The 13,529-nt window shown below is 33.9% G+C and overlaps 13 non-coding genes across 13 annotated transcripts; all 13 read left to right on the forward strand.

Annotated features, from left to right (window-relative positions):
* Positions 1–32: 32 nt before the first annotated feature.
* TRNAK-UUU (transfer RNA lysine (anticodon UUU)) lies at positions 33–105 on the forward strand. The gene has a single exon. It is a non-coding gene; the product is annotated as a tRNA-Lys (tRNA).
* A 579-nt stretch (positions 106–684) lies between these two features.
* Positions 685–757, forward strand: TRNAK-UUU (transfer RNA lysine (anticodon UUU)). Its single transcript has one exon. It is a non-coding gene; the product is annotated as a tRNA-Lys (tRNA).
* Positions 758–1,988: 1,231 nt separating this feature from the next.
* Positions 1,989–2,061, forward strand: TRNAK-UUU (transfer RNA lysine (anticodon UUU)). The gene has a single exon. It is a non-coding gene; the product is annotated as a tRNA-Lys (tRNA).
* A 1,883-nt stretch (positions 2,062–3,944) lies between these two features.
* TRNAK-UUU (transfer RNA lysine (anticodon UUU)) lies at positions 3,945–4,017 on the forward strand. The gene has a single exon. It is a non-coding gene; the product is annotated as a tRNA-Lys (tRNA).
* Positions 4,018–4,596: 579 nt separating this feature from the next.
* Positions 4,597–4,669, forward strand: TRNAK-UUU (transfer RNA lysine (anticodon UUU)). Its single transcript has one exon. It is a non-coding gene; the product is annotated as a tRNA-Lys (tRNA).
* A 579-nt stretch (positions 4,670–5,248) lies between these two features.
* Positions 5,249–5,321, forward strand: TRNAK-UUU (transfer RNA lysine (anticodon UUU)). The gene has a single exon. It is a non-coding gene; the product is annotated as a tRNA-Lys (tRNA).
* A 579-nt stretch (positions 5,322–5,900) lies between these two features.
* On the forward strand, positions 5,901–5,973 carry TRNAK-UUU (transfer RNA lysine (anticodon UUU)). Its single transcript has one exon. It is a non-coding gene; the product is annotated as a tRNA-Lys (tRNA).
* Positions 5,974–8,508: 2,535 nt separating this feature from the next.
* Positions 8,509–8,581, forward strand: TRNAK-UUU (transfer RNA lysine (anticodon UUU)). The gene has a single exon. It is a non-coding gene; the product is annotated as a tRNA-Lys (tRNA).
* Positions 8,582–9,160: 579 nt separating this feature from the next.
* Positions 9,161–9,233, forward strand: TRNAK-UUU (transfer RNA lysine (anticodon UUU)). Its single transcript has one exon. It is a non-coding gene; the product is annotated as a tRNA-Lys (tRNA).
* A 579-nt stretch (positions 9,234–9,812) lies between these two features.
* TRNAK-UUU (transfer RNA lysine (anticodon UUU)) lies at positions 9,813–9,885 on the forward strand. Its single transcript has one exon. It is a non-coding gene; the product is annotated as a tRNA-Lys (tRNA).
* A 579-nt stretch (positions 9,886–10,464) lies between these two features.
* On the forward strand, positions 10,465–10,537 carry TRNAK-UUU (transfer RNA lysine (anticodon UUU)). The gene has a single exon. It is a non-coding gene; the product is annotated as a tRNA-Lys (tRNA).
* Positions 10,538–12,420: 1,883 nt separating this feature from the next.
* Positions 12,421–12,493, forward strand: TRNAK-UUU (transfer RNA lysine (anticodon UUU)). Its single transcript has one exon. It is a non-coding gene; the product is annotated as a tRNA-Lys (tRNA).
* Positions 12,494–13,072: 579 nt separating this feature from the next.
* TRNAK-UUU (transfer RNA lysine (anticodon UUU)) lies at positions 13,073–13,145 on the forward strand. The gene has a single exon. It is a non-coding gene; the product is annotated as a tRNA-Lys (tRNA).
* The last annotated feature ends 384 nt before the right edge of the window (positions 13,146–13,529 follow it).

Genomic DNA, 13,529 nt, shown 5'->3' on the forward strand with positions numbered 1-13,529 from the left:
CAGTTTCCAATATGGCAACTTCAGTGCTCAGAGCCTGGATAGCTCAGTCGGTAGAGCATCAGACTTTTAATCTGAGGGTCCAGGGTTCAAGTCCCTATTCAGGCGAGTGTCTATTAAACAATGTTGTTTTTGTTTGTGAAATGGACAATTTTGCAAAGTTTAAAATTATCCATTCCTGCAGGCAGCCATCTTTTAATTGTTGATGCTGATTATGTTCATTATTCAATGGGAAGGTGAATAGATTGGAAAGATTCTGTAGAATATTAAGAATGGACTTTATCACTCTTCAATAGGCACACATTATTGGCATCTAGTAATATAATCATCACAAAGTAGTATCGCTACATGTCAGTTCTAAAGACTTTATTTCATCAGGAACTCAAATCCATCCTTCTTTGATAGGCACACAGTGATTAAATTAGACAAGTAATAAATCAAACCTCTTTGACAAAAATAATTGAATGTGATTATTGAAGTAAGGTGATACTTAACGAATCTAAGGATTTACATCTTAAACACAGATTAAACTAAAATATATTTCATCAAGAGACCCTACAAGCCAAGTCTTTCAGTTCATGATAGCAGTAACACATATATTTTTCCTCATTTTTTGTAACTGTACAGCAAATTGTCATGTTTTATATATTTCGAGCAGTTTCCAATATGGCAACTTCAGTGCTCAGAGCCTGGATAGCTCAGTCGGTAGAGCATCAGACTTTTAATCTGAGGGTCCAGGGTTCAAGTCCCTGTTCAGGCGAGTGTCTTTTAAACAATGGTGTTTTTGTTTGTGAAATGGACAATTTTGCAGAGTTTAAAATTATCCATTCCTGCAGGCAGCCATCTTTTAATTGTTGATGCTGATTATGTTCATTATTCAATGGGAAGGTGTATAGATTGGAGAGATTCTTTAGAATATTAAGAATGGACTTTATCACTCTTCAATAGGCACACATTATTGGCATCTAGTAATATAATCATCACAAAGTAGTATCGCTACATGTCAGTTCTAAAGACTTTATTTCATCAGGAACTCAAATCCATCCTTCTTTGATAGGCACACAGTGATTAAATTAGACAAGTAATAAATCAAACCTCTTTGACAAAAATAATTGAATGTGATTATTGAAGTAAGGTGATACTTAACGAATCTAAGGATTTACATATTAAACACAGAAGAAACTAAAATATATTTCATCAAGATACCCTACAAGCCAAGTCTTTCAGTTCCTGATTGCAGTAACACATATATTTTTCCACATTTTTTGTAATTGCACAGCAAATTGTCATGTTTTATATATTTCGAGCAGTTTCCAATATGACAACTTCAGTGCTCAAAGCCTAGATAGCTCAGTCGGTAGAGCATCAGACTTTTAATCTGAGGGTTAAGCGTTCAAGTCCCTGTTCAGGTGAGTGTCTTTTAAACAATGGTGTTTTTGTTTGTGAAATGGACAATTTTGCAGAGTTTAAAATTATCCATTCCTGCAGGCAGCCATCTTTTAATTGTTGATGCTGATTATGTTCATTATTCAATGGGAAGGTGAATAGATTGGAAAGATTCTGTAGAATATTAAGAATGGACTTTATCACTCTTCAATAGGCACACATTATTGGCATCTAGTAATATAATCATCACAAAGTAGTATCGCTACATGTCAGTTCTAAAGACTTTATTTCATCAGGAACTCAAATCCATCCTTCTTTGATAGGCACACAGTGATTAAATTAGACAAGTAATAAATCAAACCTCTTTGACAAAAATAATTGAATGTGATTATTGAAGTAAGGTGATACTTAACGAATCTAAGGATTTACATCTTAAACACAGATTAAACTAAAATATATTTCATCAAGAGACCCTACAAGCCAAGTCTTTCAGTTCATGACTGCAGTAACACATATATTTTTCCACATTTTTTGTAATTGCACAGCAAATTGTCATGTTTTATATATTTTGAGCAGTTTCCAATATGGCAACTTCAGTCCTCAGAGCCTGGATAGCTCAGTCGGTAGAGCATCAGACTTTTAAACTGAGGGTCCAGGGTTCAAGTCCCTGTTCAGGCGAGTGTCTTTTAAACAATGGTGTTTTTGTTTGTGAAATGGACAATTTTGCAGAGTTTAAAATTATCCATTCCTGCAGGCAGCCATCTTTTAATTGTTGATGCTGATTATGTTCATTATTCAATGGGAAGGTGAATAGATTGGAAAGATTCTGTAGAATATTAAGAATGGACTTTATCACTCTTCAATAGGCACACATTATTGGCATCTAGTAATATAATCATCACAAAGTAGTATCGCTACATGTCAGTTCTAAAGACTTTATTTCATCAGGAACTCAAATCCATCCTTCTTTGATAGGCACACAGTGATTAAATTAGACAAATAATAAATCAAACCTCTTTGACAAAAATAATTGAATGGGATTATTGAAGTAAGGTGATACTTAACGAATCTAAGGATTTACATCTTAAACACAGAGGAAACTAAAATATATTTCATCAAGATACCCTACAAGCCAAGTCTTTCAGTTCATGATTGCAGTAACACATATATTTTTCCACATTTTTTGTAATTGCACAGCAAATTGTCATGTTTTATATATTTCGAGCAGTTTCCAATATGGCAACTTCAGTGCTCAGAGCCTGGATAGCTCTGTCGGTAGAGCATCAGACTTTTAATCTGAGGGTCCAGGGTTCAAGTCCCTGTTCTTGCGAGTGTCTTTTAAACAATGGTGTTTTTGTTTGTGAAATGGACAATTTTGCAGAGTTTAAAATCATCCATTCCTGCAGGCAGCAATCTTTTAATTGTTGATGCTGATTATGTTCATTATTCAATGGGAAGGTGTATAGATTGGAGAGATTCTTTAGAATATTAAGAATGGACTTTATCACTCTTCAATAGGCACACATTATTGGCATCTAGTAATATAATCATCACAAAGTAGTATCGCTACATGTCAGTTCTAAAGACTTTATTTCATCAGGAACTCAAATCCATCCTTCTTTGATAGGCACACAGTGATTAAATTAGACAAGTAATAAATCAAACCTCTTTGACAAAAATAATTGAATGTGATTATTGAAGTAAGGTGATACTTAACGAATCTAAGGATTTACATATTAAACACAGAAGAAACTAAAATATATTTCATCAAGATACCCTACAAGCCAAGTCTTTCAGTTCCTGATTGCAGTAACACATATATTTTTCCAAATTTTTTGTAATTGCACAGCAAATTGTCATGTTTTATATATTTCGAGCAGTTTCCAATATGACAACGTCAGTGCTCAAAGCCTAGATAGGTCAGTCGGTAGAGCATCAGACTTTTAATCTGAGTGTCCAGCGTTCAAGTCCCTGTTCAGGTGAGTGTCTTTTAAACAATGGTGTTTTTGTTTGTGAAATGGACAATTTTGCAGAGTTTAAAATTATCCATTCCTGCAGGCAGCCATCTTTTAATTGTTGATGCTGATTATGTTCATTATTCAATGGGAAGGTGTATAGATTGGAAAGATTCTGTAGAATATTAAGAATGGAATTTATCACTCTTCAATAGGCACACATTATTGGCATCTAGTAATATAATCATCACAAAGTAGTGTCGCTACATGTCAGTTCTAAAGACTTTATTTCATCAGGAACTCAAATCCATCCTTCTTTGATAGGCACACAGTGATTAAATTAGACAAGTAATAAATCAAACCTCTTTGACAAAAATAATTGAATGTAATTATTGAAGTGAGGTGATACTTAAAGCATCTAAGGATTTACATCTTAAACACAGAGGAAACTAAAATATATTTCATCAAGATACCCTACAAGCCAAGTCTTTCAGTTCATGACTGCAGTAACACATATATTTTTCCACATTTTTTGTAATTGCACAGCAAATTGTCATGTTTTATATATTTCGAGCAGTTTCCAATATGGCAACTTCAGTGCTCAGAGCCTGGATAGCTCAGTCGGTAGAGCATCAGACTTTTAATCTGAGGGTCCAGGGTTCAAGTCCCTGTTCAGGCGAGTGTCTATTAAACAATGTTGTTTTTGTTTGTGAAATGGACAATTTTGCAAAGTTTAAAATTATCCATTCCTGCAGGCAGCCATCTTTTAATTGTTGATGCTGATTATGTTCATTATTCAATGGGAAGGTGAATAGATTGGAAAGATTCTGTAGAATATTAAGAATGGACTTTATCACTCTTCAATAGGCACACATTATTGGCATCTAGTAATATAATCATCACAAAGTAGTATCGCTACATGTCAGTTCTAAAGACTTTATTTCATCAGGAACTCAAATCCATCCTTCTTTGATAGGCACACAGTGATTAAATTAGACAAGTAATAAATCAAACCTCTTTGACAAAAATAATTGAATGTGATTATTGAAGTAAGGTGATACTTAACAAATCAAAGGATTTACATCTTAAACACAGATTAAACTAAAATATATTTCATCAAGAGACCCTACAAGCCAAGTCTTTCAGTTCATGATAGCTGTAACACATATATTTTTCCTCATTTTTTGTAATTGCACTGCAAATTGTCATGTTTTATATATTTCGAGCAGTTTCCAATATGGCAACTTCAGTGCTCAGAGCCTGGATAGCTCAGTCGGTAGAGCATCAGACTTTTAATCTGAGGGTCCAGGATTCAAGTCCCTGTTCAGGCGAGTGTCTTTTAAACAATGGTGTTTTTGTTTGTGAAATGGACAATTTTGCAGAGTTTAAAATCATCCATTCCTGCAGACAGCCATCTTTTAATTGTTGATGCTGATTATGTTCATTATTCAATGGGAAGGTGAATAGATTGGAGAGATTCTTTAGAATATTAAGAATGGACTTTATTACTCTTCAATAGGCACACATTATTGGCATCTAGTAATATAATCATCACAAAGTAGTATCGCTACATGTCAGTTCTAAAGACTTTATTTCATCAGGAACTCAAATCCATCCTTCTTTGATAGGCACACAGTGATTAAATTAGACAAATAATAAATCAAACCTCTTTGACAAAAATAATTGAATGTGATTATTGAAGTAAGGTGATACTTAACGAATCTAAGGATTTACATCTTAAACACAGAGGAAACTAAAATATATTTCATCAAGATACCCTACAAGCCAAGTCTTTCAGTTCATGATTGCAGTAACACATATATTTTTCCACATTTTTCGTAATTGCACAGCAAATTGTCATGTTTTATATATTTCGAGCAGTTTCCAATATGGCAACTTCAGTGCTCAGAGCCTGGATAGCTCAGTCGGTAGAGAATCAGACTTTTAATCTGAGGGTCCAGGGTTCAAGTCCCTGTTCAGGCGAGTGTCTTTTAAACAATGGTGTTTTTGTTTGTGAAATGGACAATTTTGCAGAGTTTAAAATCATCCATTCCTGCAGGCAGCCATCTTTTAATTGTTGATGCTGATTATGTTCATTATTCAATGGGAAGGTGTATAGATTGGAAAGATTCTGTAGAATATTAAGAATGGACTTTATCACTCTTCAATAGGCACACATTATTGGCATCTAGTAATATAATCATCACAAAGTAGTATCGCTACATGTCAGTTCTAAAGACTTTATTTCATCAGGAACTCAAATCCATCCTTCTTTGATAGGCACACAGTGATTAAATTAGACAAGTAATAAATCAAACCTCTTTGACAAAAATAATTGAATGTGATTATTGAAGTAAGGTGATACTTAACGAATCTAAGGATTTACATCTTAAACACAGATTAAACTAAAATATATTTCATCAAGAGACCCTACAAGCCAAGTCTTTCAGTTCATGACTGCAGTAACACATATATTTTTCCACATTTTTTGTAATTGCACAGCAAATTGTCATGTTTTATATATTTTGAGCAGTTTCCAATATGGCAACTTCAGTCCTCGGAGCCTGGATAGCTCAGTCGGTAGAGCATCAGACTTTTAAACTGAGGGTCCAGGGTTCAAGTCCCTGTTCAGGCGAGTGTCTTTTAAACAATGGTGTTTTTGTTTGTGAAATGGACAATTTTGCAGAGTTTAAAATTATCCATTCCTGCAGGCAGCCATCTTTTAATTGTTGATGCTGATTATGTTCATTATTCAATGGGAAGGTGAATAGATTGGAAAGAATCTGTAGAATATTAAGAATGGACTTTATCACTCTTCAATAGGCACACATTATTGGCATCTAGTAATATAATCATCACAAAGTAGTATCGCTACATGTCAGTTCTAAAGACTTTATTTCATCAGGAACTCAAATCCATCCTTCTTTGATAGGCACACAGTGATTAAATTAGACAAATAATAAATCAAACCTCTTTGACAAAAATAATTGAATGGGATTATTGAAGTAAGGTGATACTTAACGAATCTAAGGATTTACATCTTAAACACAGAGGAAACTAAAATATATTTCATCAAGATACCCTACAAGCCAAGTCTTTCAGTTCATGATTGCAGTAACACATATATTTTTCCACATTTTTTGTAATTGCACAGCAAATTGTCATGTTTTATATATTTCGAGCAGTTTCCAATATGGCAACTTCAGTGCTCAGAGCCTGGATAGCTCTGTCGGTAGAGCATCAGACTTTTAATCTGAGGGTCCAGGGTTCAAGTCCCTGTTCTTGCGAGTGTCTTTTAAACAATGGTGTTTTTGTTTGTGAAATGGACAATTTTGCAGAGTTTAAAATCATCCATTCCTGCAGGCAGCAATCTTTTAATTGTTGATGCTGATTATGTTCATTATTCAATGGGAAGGTGTATAGATTGGAGAGATTCTTTAGAATATTAAGAATGGACTTTATCACTCTTCAATAGGCACACATTATTGGCATCTAGTAATATAATCATCACAAAGTAGTATCGCTACATGTCAGTTCTAAAGACTTTATTTCATCAGGAACTCAAATCCATCCTTCTTTGATAGGCACACAGTGATTAAATTAGACAAATAATAAATCAAACCTCTTTGACAAAAATAATTGAATGGGATTATTGAAGTAAGGTGATACTTAACGAATCTAAGGATTTACATCTTAAACACAGAGGAAACTAAAATATATTTCATCAAGATACCCTACAAGCCAAGTCTTTCAGTTCATGATTGCAGTAACACATATATTTTTCCACATTTTTTGTAATTGCACAGCAAATTGTCATGTTTTATATATTTCGAGCAGTTTCCAATATGGCAACTTCAGTGCTCAGAGCCTGGATAGCTCTGTCGGTAGAGCATCAGACTTTTAATCTGAGGGTCCAGGGTTCAAGTCCCTGTTCTTGCGAGTGTCTTTTAAACAATGGTGTTTTTGTTTGTGAAATGGACAATTTTGCAGAGTTTAAAATCATCCATTCCTGCAGGCAGCAATCTTTTAATTGTTGATGCTGATTATGTTCATTATTCAATGGGAAGGTGTATAGATTGGAGAGATTCTTTAGAATATTAAGAATGGACTTTATCACTCTTCAATAGGCACACATTATTGGCATCTAGTAATATAATCATCACAAAGTAGTATCGCTACATGTCAGTTCTAAAGACTTTATTTCATCAGGAACTCAAATCCATCCTTCTTTGATAGGCACACAGTGATTAAATTAGACAAGTAATAAATCAAACCTCTTTGACAAAAATAATTGAATGTGATTATTGAAGTAAGGTGATACTTAACGAATCTAAGGATTTACATATTAAACACAGAAGAAACTAAAATATATTTCATCAAGATACCCTACAAGCCAAGTCTTTCAGTTCCTGATTGCAGTAACACATATATTTTTCCACATTTTTTGTAATTGCACAGCAAATTGTCATGTTTTATATATTTCGAGCAGTTTCCAATATGACAACTTCAGTGCTCAAAGCCTAGATAGCTCAGTCGGTAGAGCATCAGACTTTTAATCTGAGGGTTAAGCGTTCAAGTCCCTGTTCAGGTGAGTGTCTTTTAAACAATGGTGTTTTTGTTTGTGAAATGGACAATTTTGCAGAGTTTAAAATTATCCATTCCTGCAGGCAGCCATCTTTTAATTGTTGATGCTGATTATGTTCATTATTCAATGGGAAGGTGTATAGATTGGAAAGATTCTGTAGAATATTAAGAATGGAATTTATCACTCTTCAATAGGCACACATTATTGGCATCTAGTAATATAATCATCACAAAGTAGTGTCGCTACATGTCAGTTCTAAAGACTTTATTTCATCAGGAACTCAAATCCATCCTTCTTTGATAGGCACACAGTGATTAAATTAGACAAGTAATAAATCAAACCTCTTTGACAAAAATAATTGAATGTGATTATTGAAGTGAGGTGATACTTAAAGCATCTAAGGATTTACATCTTAAACACAGAGGAAACTAAAATATATTTCATCAAGATACCCTACAAGCCAAGTCTTTCAGTTCATGACTGCAGTAACACATATATTTTTCCACATTTTTTGTAATTGCACAGCAAATTGTCATGTTTTATATATTTCGAGCAGTTTCCAATATGGCAACTTCAGTGCTCAGAGCCTGGATAGCTCAGTCGGTAGAGCATCAGACTTTTAATCTGAGGGTCCAGGGTTCAAGTCCCTATTCAGGCGAGTGTCTATTAAACAATGTTGTTTTTGTTTGTGAAATGGACAATTTTGCAAAGTTTAAAATTATCCATTCCTGCAGGCAGCCATCTTTTAATTGTTGATGCTGATTATGTTCATTATTCAATGGGAAGGTGAATAGATTGGAAAGATTCTGTAGAATATTAAGAATGGACTTTATCACTCTTCAATAGGCACACATTATTGGCATCTAGTAATATAATCATCACAAAGTAGTATCGCTACATGTCAGTTCTAAAGACTTTATTTCATCAGGAACTCAAATCCATCCTTCTTTGATAGGCACACAGTGATTAAATTAGACAAGTAATAAATCAAACCTCTTTGACAAAAATAATTGAATGTGATTATTGAAGTAAGGTGATACTTAACGAATCTAAGGATTTACATCTTAAACACAGATTAAACTAAAATATATTTCATCAAGAGACCCTACAAGCCAAGTCTTTCAGTTCATGATAGCAGTAACACATATATTTTTCCTCATTTTTTGTAACTGTACAGCAAATTGTCATGTTTTATATATTTCGAGCAGTTTCCAATATGGCAACTTCAGTGCTCAGAGCCTGGATAGCTCAGTCGGTAGAGCATCAGACTTTTAATCTGAGGGTCCAGGGTTCAAGTCCCTGTTCAGGCGAGTGTCTTTTAAACAATGGTGTTTTTGTTTGTGAAATGGACAATTTTGCAGAGTTTAAAATTATCCATTCCTGCAGGCAGCCATCTTTTAATTGTTGATGCTGATTATGTTCATTATTCAATGGGAAGGTGTATAGATTGGAGAGATTCTTTAGAATATTAAGAATGGACTTTATCACTCTTCAATAGGCACACATTATTGGCATCTAGTAATATAATCATCACAAAGTAGTATCGCTACATGTCAGTTCTAAAGACTTTATTTCATCAGGAACTCAAATCCATTTTTCTTTGATAGGCACACAGTGATTAAATTAGACAAGTAATAAATCAAACCTCTTTGACAAAAATAATTGAATGTGATTATTGAAGTAAGGTGATACTTAACGAATCTAAGGATTTACATCTTAAACACAGATTAAACTAAAATATATTTCATCAAGAGACCCTACAAGCCAAGTCTTTCAGTTCATGATAGCTGTAACACATATATTTTTCCTCATTTTTTGTTATTGCACAGCAAATTGTCATGTTTTATATATTTCGAGCAGTTTCCAATATGGCAACTTCAGTGCTCAGAGCTTGGATAGCTCAGTCGGTAAAGCATCAGACTTTTAATCTGAGGGTCCAGGGTTCAAGTCCCTGTTCAGGCGAGTGTCTTTTAAACAATGTTGTCTTTGTTTGTGAAATGGACAATTTTGCAAAGTTTAAAATTATCCATTCCTGCAGGCAGCCATCTTTTAATTGTTGATGCTGATTAAGTTCATTATTCAATGGGAAGGTGAATAGATTGGAAAGATTCTGTAGAATATTAAGAATGGACTTTATCACTCTTCAATAGGCACACATTATTGGCATCTAGTAATATAATCATCACAAAGTAGTATCGCTACATGTCAGTTCTAAAGACTTTATTTCATCAGGAACTCAAATCCATCCTTCTTTGATAGGCACACAGTGATTAAATTAGACAAGTAATAAATCAAACCTCTTTGACAAAAATAATTGAATGTGATTATTGAAGTAAGGTGATACTTAACGAATCTAAGGATTTACATCTTAAACACAGATTAAACTAAAATATATTTCATCAAGAGACCCTACAAGCCAAGTCTTTCAGTTCATGACTGCAGTAACACATATATTTTTCCACATTTTTTGTAATTGCACAGCAAATTGTCATGTTTTATATATTTTGAGCAGTTTCCAATATGGCAACTTCAGTGCTCAGAGCCTGGATAGCTCAGTCGGTAGAGCATCAGACTTTTAAACTGAGGGTCCAGGGTTCAAGTCCCTGTTCAGGCGAGTGTCTTTTAAACAATGGTGTTTTTGTTTGTGAAATGGACAATTTTGCAGAGTTTAAAATTATCCATTCCTGCAGGCAGCCATCTTTTAATTGTTGATGCTGATTATGTTCATTATTCAATGGGAAGGTGAATAGATTGGAAAGATTCTGTAGAATATTAAGAATGGACTTTATCACTCTTCAATAGGCACACATTATTGGCATCTAGTAATATAATCATCACAAAGTAGTATCGCTACATGTCAGTTCTAAAGACTTTATTTCATCAGGAACTCAAATCCATCCTTCTTTGATAGGCACACAGTGATTAAATTAGACAAATAATAAATCAAACCTCTTTGACAAAAATAATTGAATGGGATTATTGAAGTAAGGTGATACTTAACGAATCTAAGGATTTACATCTTAAACACAGAGGAAACTAAAATATATTTCATCAAGATACCCTACAAGCCAAGTCTTTCAGTTCATGATTGCAGTAACACATATATTTTTCCACATTTTTTGTAATTGCACAGCAAATTGTCATGTTTTATATATTTCGAGCAGTTTCCAATATGGCAACTTCAGTGCTCAGAGCCTAGATAGCTCTGTCGGTAGAGCATCAGACTTTTAATCTGAGGGTCCAGGGTTCAAGTCCCTGTTCTTGCGAGTGTCTTTTAAACAATGGTGTTTTTGTTTGTGAAATGGACAATTTTGCAGAGTTTAAAATCATCCATTCCTGCAGGCAGCAATATTTTAACTGTTGATGCTGATTATGTTCATTATTCAATGGGAAGGTGTATAGATTGGAGAGATTCTTTAGAATATTAAGAATGGACTTTATCACTCTTCAATAGGCACACTTTATTGGCATCTAGTAATATAATCATCACAAAGTAGTATCGCTACATGTCAGTTCTAAAGACTTTATTTCATCAGGAACTCAAATCCATCCTTCTTTGATAGGCACACAGTGATTAAATTAGACAAGTAATAAATCAAACCTCTTTGACAAAAATAATTGAATGTGATTATTGAAGTAAGGTGATACTTAACGAATCTAAGGATTTACATATTAAACACAGAAGAAACTAAAATATATTTCATCAAGATACCCTACAAGCCAAGTCTTTCAGTTCCTGATTGCAGTAACACATATATTTTTCCACATTTTTTGTAATTGCACAGCAAATTGTCATGTTTTATATATTTCGAGCAGTTTCCAATATGACAACTTCAGTGCTCAGAGCCTAGATAGCTCAGTCGGTAGAGCATCAGACTTTTAATCTGAGGGTCCAGCGTTCAAGTCCCTGTTCAGGTGAGTGTCTTTTAAACAATGGTGTTTTTGTTTGTGAAATGGACAATTTTGCAGAGTTTAAAATTATCCATTCCTGCAGGCAGCCATCTTTTAATTGTTGATGCTGATTATGTTCATTATTCAATGGGAAGGTGTATAGATTGGAAAGATTCTGTAGAATATTAAGAATGGAATTTATCACTCTTCAATAGGCACACATTATTGGCATCTAGTAATATAATCATCACAAAGTAGTGTCGCTACATGTCAGTTCTAAAGACTTTATTTCATCAGGAACTCAAATCCATCCTTCTTTGATAGGCACACAGTGATTAAATTAGACAAGTAATAAATCAAACCTCTTTGACAAAAATAATTGAATGTGATTATTGAAGTGAGGTGATACTTAAAGCATCTAAGGATTTACATCTTAAACACAGAGGAAACTAAAATATATTTCATCAAGATACCCTACAAGCCAAGTCTTTCAGTTCATGACTGCAGTAACACATATATTTTTCCACATTTTTTGTAATTGCACAGCAAATTGTCATGTTTTATATATTTCGAGCAGTTTCCAATATGGCAACTTCAGTGCTCAGAGCCTGGATAGCTCAGTCGGTAGAGCATCAGACTTTTAATCTGAGGGTCCAGGGTTCAAGTCCCTGTTCAGGCGAGTGTCTATTAAACAATGTTGTTTTTGTTTGTGAAATGGACAATTTTGCAAAGTTTAAAATTATCCATTCCTGCAGGCAGCCATCTTTTAATTGTTGATGCTGATTATGTTCATTATTCAATGGGAAGGTGAATAGATTGGAAAGATTCTGTAGAATATTAAGAATGGACTTTATCACTCTTCAATAGGCACACATTATTGGCATCTAGTAATATAATCATCACAAAGTAGTATCGCTACATGTCAGTTCTAAAGACTTTATTTCATCAGGAACTCAAATCCATCCTTCTTTGATAGGCACACAGTGATTAAATTAGACAAGTAATAAATCAAACCTCTTTGACAAAAATAATTGAATGTGATTATTGAAGTAAGGTGATACTTAACGAATCTAAGGATTTACATCTTAAACACAGATTAAACTAAAATATATTTCATCAAGAGACCCTACAAGCCAAGTCTTTCAGTTCATGATAGCTGTAACACATATATTTTTCCTCATTTTTTGTAATTGCACTGCAAATTGTCATGTTTTATATATTTCGAGCAGTTTCCAATATGGCAACTTCAGTGCTCAGAGCCTGGATAGCTCAGTCGGTAGAGCATCAGACTTTTAATCTGAGGGTCCAGGATTCAAGTCCCTGTTCAGGCGAGTGTCTTTTAAACAATGGTGTTTTTGTTTGTGAAATGGACAATTTTGCAGAGTTTAAAATCATCCATTCCTGCAGACAGCCATCTTTTAATTGTTGATGCTGATTATGTTCATTATTCAATGGGAAGGTGAATAGATTGGAGAGATTCTTTAGAATATTAAGAATGGACTTTATCACTCTTCAATAGGCACACATTATTGGCATCTAGTAATATAATCATCACAAAGTAGTATCGCTACATGTCAGTTCTAAAGACTTTATTTCATCAGGAACTCAAATCCATCCTTCTTTGATAGGCACACAGTGATTAAATTAGACAAATAATAAATCAAACCTCTTTGACAAAAATAATTGAATGTGATTATTGAAGTAAGGTGATACTT

Source organism: Pseudophryne corroboree, unplaced genomic scaffold, assembly GCF_028390025.1.
Source record: "Pseudophryne corroboree isolate aPseCor3 unplaced genomic scaffold, aPseCor3.hap2 scaffold_2219, whole genome shotgun sequence".
In the NCBI taxonomy this organism is placed as follows: Eukaryota; Metazoa; Chordata; class Amphibia; order Anura; family Myobatrachidae; genus Pseudophryne; species Pseudophryne corroboree.